Below are 13389 nucleotides of genomic sequence, written 5' to 3' on the forward strand. Positions count from 1 at the left end.
TCACAAGTAGAATCATAATGAAAAATACGTCGGTAAAAAGTGCCTGTAGAAAACTGCTTAGCAAGTAGTCAGTTTAGCTTCAGTTGCTATGCTAACATCACCCATGTTATACCAGAGAAACTTTCATAACAGCGTTGTGATGCCAAACAGCGTCAATTCAGACTGACACACATTCACTTAAGGGGAACTGGGGATATGTAACAGCTGCTTGTGTGACAGTCAGACAGTGAATACTTTAGAGCCGTGTGAGCTAACCCGGAGCTAACGGGAGAATACACTCCCGTTGAAGAGCAGCCGGCCAGCACTGCAGCGGTCGGTAAATGCCGCTGAAACACATTAATAAACAATGAACCACGGCACTCTGGAGAAAAGTATAAGGTTGGAGAAGTCGTTATTTAATTTAATCTGGCTTCGTATGATTAAAAGCAACGCAGTCCCCGGCCCGTTGTTGTGAGGTGAGCTCCGGCGTTGGGGAGAAACTCAGCGACGTAAACTGTGACGTCATGACGCAGCAGCGGCAGCACCAGTCGGGCTCTGAGCGGTGTGAAAAGAGCCGGCGCTAAACCGAAGAACCGGTTCTGAACCAGAAAAGCTCTAGCACGGAGCTTGAACCGGAGTTGCGTTGGTGTGAAAGGGGCAACAGATGCCATTTGATCCCACGCAATGAGATCCTTTAATAAATCACTTGCATTTTCTTCTTACCTTCCATCCTTTGTGTGAACATTGACATTTTCCTTCTGCATTCAGTGATTTGTGAGCAGAACAACTCCAAGATAAACTAACATCAGCAAGCCTTGATTCAATGATGTGGTAGTAATGGATAATGTATTAACGTAAGAAACACTTTTTTATGATTTGAAGGTAGTGGCAAACATTTTTTGCAGTCAGTAAATAGTTGTAAAGGACATGTTGTTGTAGCAGATTCCCGAAAAACGACACCATATGGCTGGACCTATACCGCCATAAATGTAATTTCATATCTCAATAACGATATATAAACGATCGCATATTCTTTCATAATTCCATTAATTGTTTTTATGAAAAAACCACGTCTTCATTAAATCTGTGTAACAAATAAAATGTACTGATTAGGTTCTTATTACATATAAAACTTAAAGGGGACCGATCATGCAAAATGCACTTTTGTACGTCTTTTATACATGAATATGTGTCCCCGGTGTTCCAGGGAACTCACCAAGTGTCAGAAAACACAACCCTCTCTATTTTCCTCCATACCCAAATCTCTAAAAAAGGGGCTGCAACGGATCTGATAAAAACTGATCCAGATTTGAACACTGTCCTGACGTCAGGACAGTGGCGCTACGGCTATTGGGCCAACTCCACCAATCAGGAGGAGACAGCCACGGCCATTGCCGTTCGAAAGCGCTGGAGACGCTGTAGTACATATGCCAGGCCTGTAGGTGGTGCTGTTCTCACAGAATCTGCCCTTACAAAAACAGAGCTAAAAAATGTCAAATTGAGCAAAATGAGGCATGGCTAAAATGCATGATCTGTTTGGTATTTAAAAAAAAAAAAGTATAAATATGCCTTATATAGGTATGGTCCTACACTATATTATTAAAATATAGCATGATAGGTCCACTTTAAGTGCAATATCAACTAGTATGCACTGCTATTTACATGCATCCACACAGTGTAATCTGATTAAGATTATTAGATAAATGGTAGTCATTGTTTGTCCTAATAAATTGCTTAATGAATCAGCCTTTTATTTATTTGTTTACACCAAACACTCACTTGTTGATTACATCAGAATAAATGTCACATTTGGCAGTTTTCCTCAAATCAACTGTATATGCTGCTCAAACAATGTACTGCTTTTCTCCCTCTGTGTACACATTCAATCGTGTGTACACTGAATTTCTGCCGATTATCTCAGACTGAAAAGCAAAAGAAAGCTATTAACATGCTGCCTTCAAATGTTGATTAACTGCCAACAGTTGATACTTCATGTTATTTCCAACTCAACATGACTCTGATGCTTGAATAGCATTGTTATATCAGATGACATAATATCTGGGAGAGTGCAAGAATATCACTGTTAAGTTTTCTATCACAAGGTGGCAATATTTACAAGTCTTTTGAACACACACACCAGTGAAGGCCCGGCAACACATGAAGACAAACAGAAAAAAAAACGCAGACATTTTCCAGTAAGTCATCCCAGAAATATTTGTCTTAGTGCTCTCTATGCACTCACACAGTTTCTGACAGTTTAACTAGCATGACGCCGCTGGAGACTCGCAGTTGATGTTACAGTGACAACTGTGTCTAGCTTGCATGAACTTAGTGCCCCTGGAACATAATTCAGACCTCCCCCCGGGATGGAGCCAGTAGCGGCCGAGGCTTACTTTGTGTCTGCGGGTGGCTGTGGAATTTGATTTTGTCTTCACTGCTCTGTCCACAGAGCTGATTATTATTCTGAGAGAAAACCATATCTCAGGCTGATACATATTTCATGGTGCTTGTGGAGTTCTCATCTGTGAATGCATAAGCCCATTCAATAATGTGCTTCATTTTTTGAGAGTAATATATTTTATTTCTAATCCCAAACAGTTAAAGTGGCTCTCTCTTTCCACTCGCTCACCCGCCCACCTCACTGTCCTCTGCACTGTTATTCTGTGAGTGTTTACTCTCACTCTCTCTCTCTGCTTCTCCTGCCTGTGCACGGATAAAAGTGTATTTGCTTTTAAAAGAAGAAAGGTTAATGCAGCCCTGAATGCTGGGGGCCTGACATCCTGGCAAGAGAAGCATACTGAGAGGAAATAAAGTCAAGATGTCCGAGTCCAGTTCACTGTTTTATTTTCATCTGAATCTGTAGTTAGAAATCGCTGTGGGCCACGAAGATCATTAGCTACATTGCAGTTTAAGATTTAGGAAGTTATAAATCACCCAAGCAGTTCCATGTGCTCATGTGTGGTTGTACAGATGGGTATTTCCATAATATCACTCATTCATTTACTGATACCGATATTTCATATTAGTTTCTGTGATAGACAATTGACTGTTGACTGAATCAGTAAATAAAAAGGATGAATATTAGAGAACATTATTTGTACTTACTGGCAGAACTCATTAAAAAACTTTTCTTTTAGGTGTTGCTGCCTTACACTTTTTTAATAAATAAAGAAGACAAAAAACAGATTTACTAGATAAGTACCTCCTATTTACGGCCGCTATTAAAGATGACTATAATTTGTAACTTGTTGCACCACTGCTCCTTGATAATCAGGTGTTTATTGTAGGTTTTATTAGGTTCCTAGTGTCAGCCTCATTACACACAAAGGCTTGTACGCTTTATTTTTTAAGTTATTCCAGTCTTTATCCCATTTTTAATCTACCTGCCATTTGATAACGAGTCCGCAGAACCACATTGAATTTGGGAAAATAGTTTATTATTTAAGAGTGACTTCACTCCAGACTTCATCATCGTGTTTTATCGAGTGTTAATGTGTCGTGATAAAATGACTTTGATGCGATACTTGCCTTCGTATATTGAATAAATTATTATACCATAGTGTGTAGCGGCTCGTCTGGTCTTCAACCTTCCTACATTTTCCCACACCACACCGCTCCCCCGCTCCCTTCACTGGCTTCCAGTAACTGCTAGAATCCACTTCAAGACACTGGTACTTGCGTACCATGCTGTGAATGGATCTGGCCCTTGCTACATCCAAGACATGGTTAAACCATACACCCCAGCACGTGCACTCCGCTCTGCATCAACCAAACGGCACGCTGCACCCGCACGGCGAGGGGGGCCCAAGTTCCCATCAGCAAAAACACGTCGGTTCGATATCCTGGCTCCAAAATGGTGGAATGAGCTCCCCATTGACATCAGGACAGCAGATAGCTTACACATCTTCCAGCGCAGACTAAAAACTCATCTCTTTCGACTCCACTTCGAGCAATAAAATTACTAACAAAGCACTTATATACTAATAAAGGACTGGCTTATCTAAAGCTAATTGAGTAGCACTTTAACATTACATTACATGTCATTTGTTAGACGCTTTTATCCAAAGCGACTTACATACATTCAGTACTGTGGACAATCCCCACAGGAGCAATTTGAGGTGAAGTGTCTTGCCCAGGGACACAACGACATGTTTTCTTCAAGTTTGTATCGTCTTGGTCGAATGCACTTATTGTAAGTTGCTTTGGATAAAAGCATCAGCTAAATGCAATGTGATGTAATGTAATGTAATGTGTACCGACATTTTGACATCCATCCAGAAAAAAAGTAGCCTAATGTTAGCTATTTGGTTGAGTTGGCTCTTAGCAAAATGCTCTGAGTGAATGTAGGTTTCTTCTAAGATGCAGTGTACAGTATGTCGGGCTTTTATCGTAAGGAAAGTAATAATGATGTAGTAATGCAATGTCATATCAAATATAAAGAGGTTTATTATTGTTATTACTGTATTACCTCCATAAGTATAGTCGCAGCTCCTCAGCTACTGTTCTTTAATGCCTTATTTTCTACATTAGTCTGCTTAGTGGACAGTCCATGGATGTTGGGGAAGTGCATTTGTATTTACAGCGTGCATATTCCAGATAAATATGCCTGATCTGTCTGCAGGCGATGGAAGAGAGCGCTCACTGAACATACACTGAAGCAGAGATAAATACGGCTTTCATTAAAAACGCTGTCATTGTTAAAGTACCGATACTAATAAAATGTGGTATCTCACCTTTTTTAACTGAAGTTAATGCATCAATTCACTACTATATGTAAACCAATACACTTACAAGACCTCTGCTTTTAAGCAGATAATATAATATACATGAATGAACAAACAATATTAAATATAATATAGATTTAATAAAATGTACTTTCTTGGAGTCGGGAGGCCTGTTAATGTATTCCGGCAAATTACTCAGACCTACTAATTGACCTAACAAAAGTTATTGAGTCCATGTAAGTTCACTGCTTGGCTCAGATCCACCAACGATCAGCAAAGTCTCACCTCTACTAACTCCTGAAGAACCAGGTTCAATTAACTGCTGTTTCAATTCAGACGACCCGCTAAATCTGTTTAAGCGATCCCGAAGGATTTTGGTATCAGTAATGAGGTGTGGCCCTACCTAAGTGTGTGTGGCAGATGTGCATTTCTTACCTTTCAAGCAGGAGAGGAGAGCACAGATGTCTTTTAAGTTACTCCAATCCAAAGGGTGGGATCAGTTTATTTGAAGAAAAATGGTCCACACTTGTACAGGGTTTTTACCTTCTTTAATACAGAATATTTCATGCTGTGGTCATGTTCTAATATGAGACCTCAATTCACAGTTTTACATTTATTACACTAAATTGTAACTTCAACTGCCCAATTCAGTTGTGACATTTAAAATCGTCCGACAGAATTTAGAGGCATCTCCTCATAAATGACCGCTGATAATAAAAAGCACATTCAAACTTTCATTCAACAAATCAATTCACGTACACATCTAGTCCCGCATGAATTCAGAGGACCTTCCTCATAGGTGGCAGGGTTATAATCTTTCAACAAACAATTCATTCAGCTTTCAACAAAGAAATTCACTCCGCATTCAACATAGAAATTCAAGCGATATTTACCAAGTTTGAGAGAACCTTACCGAGGCAAAAACCCAGCTCTCCAGGGAGAGAGCTTACCGGGAGAGAGCATACCAGGGGAACCCCCCCTCTTTCGAGTTTGCTCCTTCTCTGCTAGTGTTTTTATGCTCAAAACAGGACAGAAAAACCTCCTCCATACCCATATTTGTGGAAACTGGGCATGGCCTCTAGTGTGCAGGACTTGCAAAATATTATTCTCGGCTATGGCATAAACACATTTTTGGGGCCTTAGTATTTCTCCCACAAGTCAGGAGCCCCCCCCTCCCTGTGTACTGCTGTGAGGGAGAGGGAAGAAACTTTCTCCTCTCTTATCAGTGACACCCATAAACCATTATAGGCCTTACTCAACTTAACATACCACTTGTGTTTTGTTTATACTGTAAATATAGAAAATCATAAAATATGAAGCATTTTCATTTTGGGTTATACAAGAATATAATTGATTATATTTGATTATAATTAACTTTCTTTTTAATTATTCAACCTAATATGGAGATCTCAACAACTTTATTCAAAGTTTAACATGACTTTGCCCAGCTAGCATTTGTACTTAAGAACAAGGGACTTTGAGCTTAAAGCTAATGCCAGCATGCTAACAAGCACATGATGACAATACTTACATATTATTAATAATAATAATACGTTATATTTATATAACCCTGTTCTTGAACTCAAAGACGCTTTATAGTATACGGGAGGGTGGGGTAATTCCATACATGCTGATCTTATACTGGTATTAAGTTAACATTATTCATCATTTTAGTTTAGCTTGTTAGCAAACTAGCTTTGGCCTGCTAGCATGTTACAAACTAGCAGCATTTCCCAGTGAAATGTTAGTCAAATAAACACGTGGCTAGAAGCCAAAAACAATAGTACTTTTCAAATAATTTCTAGTATAATTTTGAGACTCATTTTGATGCCAGTTCCTTTTAAAGTTGAAATCCTCTACATCAAACTTAATCTGGCATGTAGAAAGTCAGTGGATGCTTGACAGTATTAGCCCATTAATAACGATCATCAATAGCTCTGCCAGACTGATGTAATGGAATTGATCCAACAATCTAACCTCCTATATTCAGGGTTACTGAGCTGAAAGCAAAACTTTCATTTAGTTCAACTTTGTGAACTCTTAAGTGTTGCAACGCTTTTTCTCACTGCATTAGAATTTCACCGTAATTGAACAAGGGAGTGCTTTTGTTGATTTCATTATAGTGCAAATGGTGATATTGAACCAGACATTATTTCTCAGTTTCTTTCTCTCCCGCAGTTTTACCTATTAATGAAAGAATCGGGGTAATTCCTGATTCCCTAATGTTTGAAAATGCTACAGATGAGAGTAGAGTTTAATCAGTGTGTATTTTCACAATTTATTACATCTCATAAAGAAGTAAGTCTTCAGCGGGGACACATTCATTAACATTTATCACCTCTACTCGTTCTCTATTTTAGACCCTCTTCTCCAAATATTCCCACAGCCTCTCTTGTATTTTATCTTGTCTGGTAGAGAGAGTGTTTTTCGAGGTAAACAACCGCTTTTTGCAACTACCCACAGGTGCTCATCCTTTTCAGATGTCAGCGGGACACTCTGCTCCCCTGACCTGCCTCAGACCCGTGACCCCCCCACTCCTACACCTTAACATCCCATCCTACCCCTGTCAGGCTCCACGCTGATTTCATCTCGCCCCTCAGCTAAGACCAGCTCTCAGTTGTTCCTCTATTCTCTCTATCGCCAAATCTCTCCTCCAGCCCATCCATCCCAGTGATAGCCCCTGCCCACTGGTCATAAAATGCCTTCCAAAGTCATTTCCCAGCCTTAAATGGGACAGTTTGCAGAGAGATTCAAGGTTAAGCCTTGTTCTCATTTTATTGCAGTGTATTTTTTTATTTTCTCCTATACTGCCATAGAAAGAAAGAACTTTAGCATTACAATAAGAAACTTTCTTATTATAAGCAGCCTAAAAGTTTAAATGAAGGCCAGCGAAAGATTGAAAAGTTCTTGAGAAAATAGCTAAAAAATAAGGTGCATAGTTTACGAACATGATCAGTCCACTTCTATTTTTTTTTAAAGGATTGTTAGAAGCTAAGGTATAGGATAAGAGAATAACCAGAAAGACACATTTTTAAATGTATATCTGTTACTATTATTATCATTATTACGTTAGTGTTTGCAAAATGGAACAAAAATGCACGTTTTAATCTATTATCTGTGACAGTAATATCTGTTGTTCACGGTATACTTGATGAGAGTTACTTTTTCGTTCTGTAAAATGAACAAATCAGCAGGAATATTCTGTAAATCTGAGCTGGCATCGCATGTAAACATGTTGCTTTTAGTCCTCAGTCTCTGCAAGCTTATTGGATTTGTAACAGGCTTATATGGCGTGCTAAATCATTGGCAGGAGAAAATACAACAGGCATAGATATTTTCTACTTTTGGTTACATGCATGCAGGGACATTTTAGGTTGGGTTATCAAAAGTGCATTTACCTCAAAGCACATGAAAGGCTTCTAAAAACAGGACTGTAACCAGGATGTGAACAGTAACTAGAATGTGATGTTCCTGTATGAAATCAGAGCCTTTTTATCTATTTTCTCACCTAGCAGATTCAGAAACTTCCTCACAGCTCCTGGTAAGAGGAGAAGTCGATACTCTTAAAGAGAAGCTGAAGTTGTATTACTTTTTATTCAACACTTCTGAATGACCCCCCACACTAGGCTGTGTTTATTAAGTCAAGAGCTGCTTCAATATGTTCCAGAGCAATCTCCCCAGCAGCATAAAGCAATTGTTGATTCCCTCTACGGGTCCTCTGTGTCCTGAACTTGACCTCACCTTCTCACCTCCTCTCTTAATAACCCATCACTTCTATTGGCTCATCCTATTGTCAGCTAAACCTCTCCTCGCCCAGGGAATGTCCGGATTGTGGTGCCACTTTGCTTCAACTCCCATTGCACAAAGTGAGAAAACACATGTACACACACACACACACACACACACACACACATACACATACACATACACATACACATACACATACACACACACACAAACAAATGAACCTGCGACCTCTCGCTCCCCACACAGCCTCACTCTGACGGTGGAGAGTGGTTTTAGGATTCAGCAGCAGGCCTGATGAAGGCATGCAGTCCACGAAGTCACTCTTGAACATTCATGAAATATACATCGTCCCCACTGCAAGGGGACTCAAACTGCACCCACAACATGAGATTTGTGTGGGCACACGCATGAACACACACTGTACATGCAAATTAGTGTACATTCATTTAGTCATGTCACGCAAAGATGCACGCATAATGCTTCCAGCTCTTGCTTAAATGCATGAGTTAAGTATAATTTTTCTCTAACTTCCATACCGCTCCAAACTTGAATAGAGCACAGGTTTGTTTATCTACCCACACTGTCAGGAGTGCAGTTCTTCCATCTTCATTACAAAGAAAAGGCCCAAAATGCTTTTTTAATGGTAGCTTTTATCAGTTGTCTGCGAGTGCAACGTGTCCTCTGAGCTGCAAAGCACATTTACACATGGGCTTATGCCTGGGATCTCCAACTGAAGGGTATTTAGCTGATAAAACCGCCACGGGTGCATGGGGATATGTATTATAGATGGGGAGAAGGTGATTTGTTGTTCGCAGACAGAGGAGGGGAGTATGTGACATCACTCTCAATAGGACCTGTAACTCTCTGCGGAGTCCTCACACACACTGTGGTTATGTGTATGCATGAGGGACACACACACACACACTGTGCACACACACATACACTCTTCTCAAAGGCCCAGACCGAAGACAGAGTGATGGGCATTTAGAGTTAGGGGACATTCGGACGTGGTTAGTTAAAGGGGAAATGTCACAAACTAAGATGGAGTGTCGGGGTGGAGGAGAGCAGCGAGGCTTTGCTCACTTCTGCTTTTAATCTTTGCTAAACTGGCAGAAAAAAATAGCACTTAAGCAGAGAGAACGTAGAGAGTTGATATTAATGTCTTTATGCTTGAGAAAGTTTCAGGAGTGAAATCGAGGCACAGTTACGAGGGGAATAGATGGAGTGCTTTGTAATTAGTTCCTCATATTAGTTTGCCTGCGGTGTCTGATATATCTGCATTTGTCAGTTTTATTGGTAACAGCTCAGTTAAAACTCCGGACTTTTGATTTTATGTCTTTTTCTGCTGTATACAAATAGTCTTAATACATTTTTCAGAGCAAATGCAGCTTATTTGGTATTTTATAGAAATGGCACAATGTCAATGTTTACCAATGCCACCTTCATTTTCACCGAAGTGCAATTCTAAATTGGTGCCCGCCGGGATTCGACAAAAGTTTAGATCAACTTTGCAAGATAAATAAATAGGCAAGAAAATGCTATTAATATCAATCTCTCAAATAAAAAAATACTTCTGTGTGTAGATGTGATAGATAATACATTTGAGAAAAAAGCCATCAAGCTAACGAGAGCCTTGCAAAACAAACAAATCTTCAGCACATACTCCATTAATGAAAAAACAGAGCAAAATGAATAACCGTCTGTATAACGCTGCTGCTCTAATGAAGATACAGCTGCTTCATACAGAGCCACAAATGGAATACAAGTATTGATCGGAGTAGATAGAAAATTATATCTGCTAAAAAATATATTAAAAACCTTGCCTGACCAATGCTGTGATACAAGGCAGTGTTTTAAATGAGATAAATGAAATAAATTAGATACGAAAAATAGATGTAGAATATAGATTTGATGATACAGCTTCATTAAATTCTGTTTCTGTGAAAAAGTACAGATAAATCCTAACCTTTACAGTATCATTTAGTACGAGTAGAAAGAACTTTAGATTTGACATATTTGGCAAATAATGCATTGGTAACTTTGTCCCTTAGAATCCACAATATACTGATATAATGTTCTCAAGCTGAATTATTACACACTATTTGAAATTCTGATGTTACCTGAACTCTTACGGCCCGTCCACACAGCAGCGTTAAAAAAATCTTGGAACGCTTCTGCCCATTCACTTTGAATGGGGTGACGTCACTTTGCCTCACTTTTCGCCTCACTTTTCGCCGAACTGCATTGTGGGCAGCAGAGCGGAGATTTTCAGGATTTTCAGGATTCAAAGTTGAGCAATGTTCAACTTTTGAAGCTGAGGTGGAAGCGTCAGCCAATCAAATCCCGTTTATGCAAATCTGACAGTTCAAGCGCTAGCCAATCAAACGGCGTGTATGCTGGGAGAGACATACCGCAGGTCATTTTCCTCATATTCCAAAAAATGGAGGAGAAATTAGCGGTAGCGAATCAATCACCCGGTGCTTTATGACCAGTCCCTATTTACCTACCGGGATACAAACCGGAGGAGCCAGGCATGGAGGGAGGTGGCAGAGACAGTGGTAGGTTTTCGCCTGTTTGGGGAGTTTATATCCAGTTTACTTCGGGCTTTTTTGCTTCGTATGTCGGGGGCGGGAGATTCATGTGATTGGTTGTTGGTGGTCCAAGATTTTTTTAACGCTGCTGTGTGGACGGTCCGTTACAGTAGCTCCTTAATATACATGTATTTCAATATATTCCAAGTAAAAGCATTTATTACGAGGCCTCATTGGCATCAATCATTCGCCACTTGTCATTTTGATAGCCCATTAAAGAACATGATGAGATCCTATTTTGCGAGGATTGCGTCTTATAGTGAAAATGAAGCACAGGATTGCAGCTGTGTGTTGATATGAGAGATAGAGAGTGAGCAATAGAATATAAAAAAATGAAGCAAGAGAAAATGTACTTAAGAGATCCCCGCTCCGTGTCATCATCTAAAAAACATGATGAGCCAGAATAATCTCACAGTGAAATTGAGATGTCTACACATGTCAGAGAAACATACACACACAGTACCAGAACCAGCGCCTTGTTCTCAGCCAATTCAAGCAGCAGAGGAAAGGTAGGGAGAGATGTAGCAGAGGAGAAGGCTCGTGAGGATGGAGGGCCCCGATGCACATCAGCTGCTGATGGTGAACTCATCTGATCATTGTCTCTCGGCGAGCCTGAGTTTTCCTTTCCTTTCTTTCCGTTTTTTTAATGGGCAGCTTGCTCTTCCCCAACTCCATCTCCTCTCCTTGCAGTGTGTCCTCGCTGTGCACAGCAGAAAGACGGCGCTTTGATGGACGTCTTCTAATGTTTCTCTCCGTGTCTCGCTGTTCTTCTCCATCTCTCTGTCTCCCATCTTTCTCCCTGTGCATGACTCGTACTCATAACAACCCACATAATGCCCTGCCTTTCTTTCTCTCAGCTTTCTTGTGTCCTTGTTCTGATTTTGTGTTTTTATTGTTCTCCCCTCACATACTGTTCAATAGCATTTGTCTTCACGCCTCCTCAATCTGCTCTCGCTGTTAGATATTGAGGAGAAAATAGCAAAGCGAGACTGACCTGCCTTGCACCAAATGTTTTTCTCTGTCTATTTAGGAGGGCTTTGAGCACAGTGTGTGAGCACTACCGCTTCTCTCTTATTTGGCGGTATCCTTCAATCATCTTTTAATATGGACTCTCTTTTCATTTTCTTATATTTTTCTTTTGAATAAACTCTCTAGCATATTGTTCTTCGCTCAGCAAGTGGGGTCAAGTACCACAGAGCAAAGGCGGTTTACTTTCATGCACGGCTAAGGTGATTTTATTGCATGAAAGGGTATCCATAATTGCAAACCAGCAGCGAGGGAAACTGTTTACAGTACAAGAGTACCTGTGTTTACTTTGCTCTTTTGGTATTAGTACTGATATGCCTTAGAGGGTTTCATAGCCATAAAAAATGCTCAGGGGGCAAAAGATCTGGAGCGCCTCGGCGGTCAGTCTCAGCTCCTGTAATTGTAGCTTTCCCCCAAAGCATAGCTCACAGGAGCAGTCAGCAGCTATTAACTCAGCTGATACACCTCATGTCAGACACTGAAATGTTACACCAAGCAGGACCGTGGTGGCTCAGACCGAGAGGAGGTGAGGGAGAAGGTGTCCTGCCTCCTTTGGCTTGACTTTCTATGATTGTGTGTTTTAGAGGGGTGGTGCAGAGAGTGATGACAAGAAAGAGAACAAATGATGGTGTGACTGGTGTTGGAGAAATTTGAATGTAATGGGATGTTTCGACTGTAAGCTATACCGCTCAAATGATGCAATATTATTCAACTGCTGGCGATTATTCATGCCAACATACAGTAAGATACAAGTACACATTACACACAGTATATTTATCTTTCTAAAGATGTGAAAGTGTCCGACAAAAGTAGGTGTATCTGTTAACATCAAAATGACATTGTAGGCTAAATATAGCAGTTGAACTTGAAGCAGCTGTTGTCTGGAGGAGTTGGGGCAAACCCCTTGGCCATCTCCATCTTACTATGAATGACGTTTTAACTGCGCAAACAAATGGAGAGGTAAGACTTGCGGCCTTACCAAGGTATTCTGTTTTAGTTTTCCTTCTTTAAATGTACACAACATTTACGTATACAGATATATTATAGATTTTATTTTTCAGTAGGTGATGCTGTATCGGATGTGCTTTTGAAATATCGACAAGGTAAATGGACGGCTTATTAAGGCGTGTAAATGACGATGCTTATTATATCATCAAAAAAGAATGAGAAAATAGAAGGATGACTGACCTGAGCAATCTTATATTTTCTTTTTATATTATTTTGCATTGAGACTACTTGCTGCCAAAATGTTCATGCGTTGCTTAACAAGGAGGAGCTGAGTGCTTACAATCTTATTTCCAGGGCAACAAATATCTTATACC

This window comes from Trematomus bernacchii, unplaced genomic scaffold (assembly GCF_902827165.1).
Source record: "Trematomus bernacchii unplaced genomic scaffold, fTreBer1.1, whole genome shotgun sequence".
Lineage (NCBI taxonomy): Eukaryota > Metazoa > Chordata > Actinopteri > Perciformes > Nototheniidae > Trematomus > Trematomus bernacchii.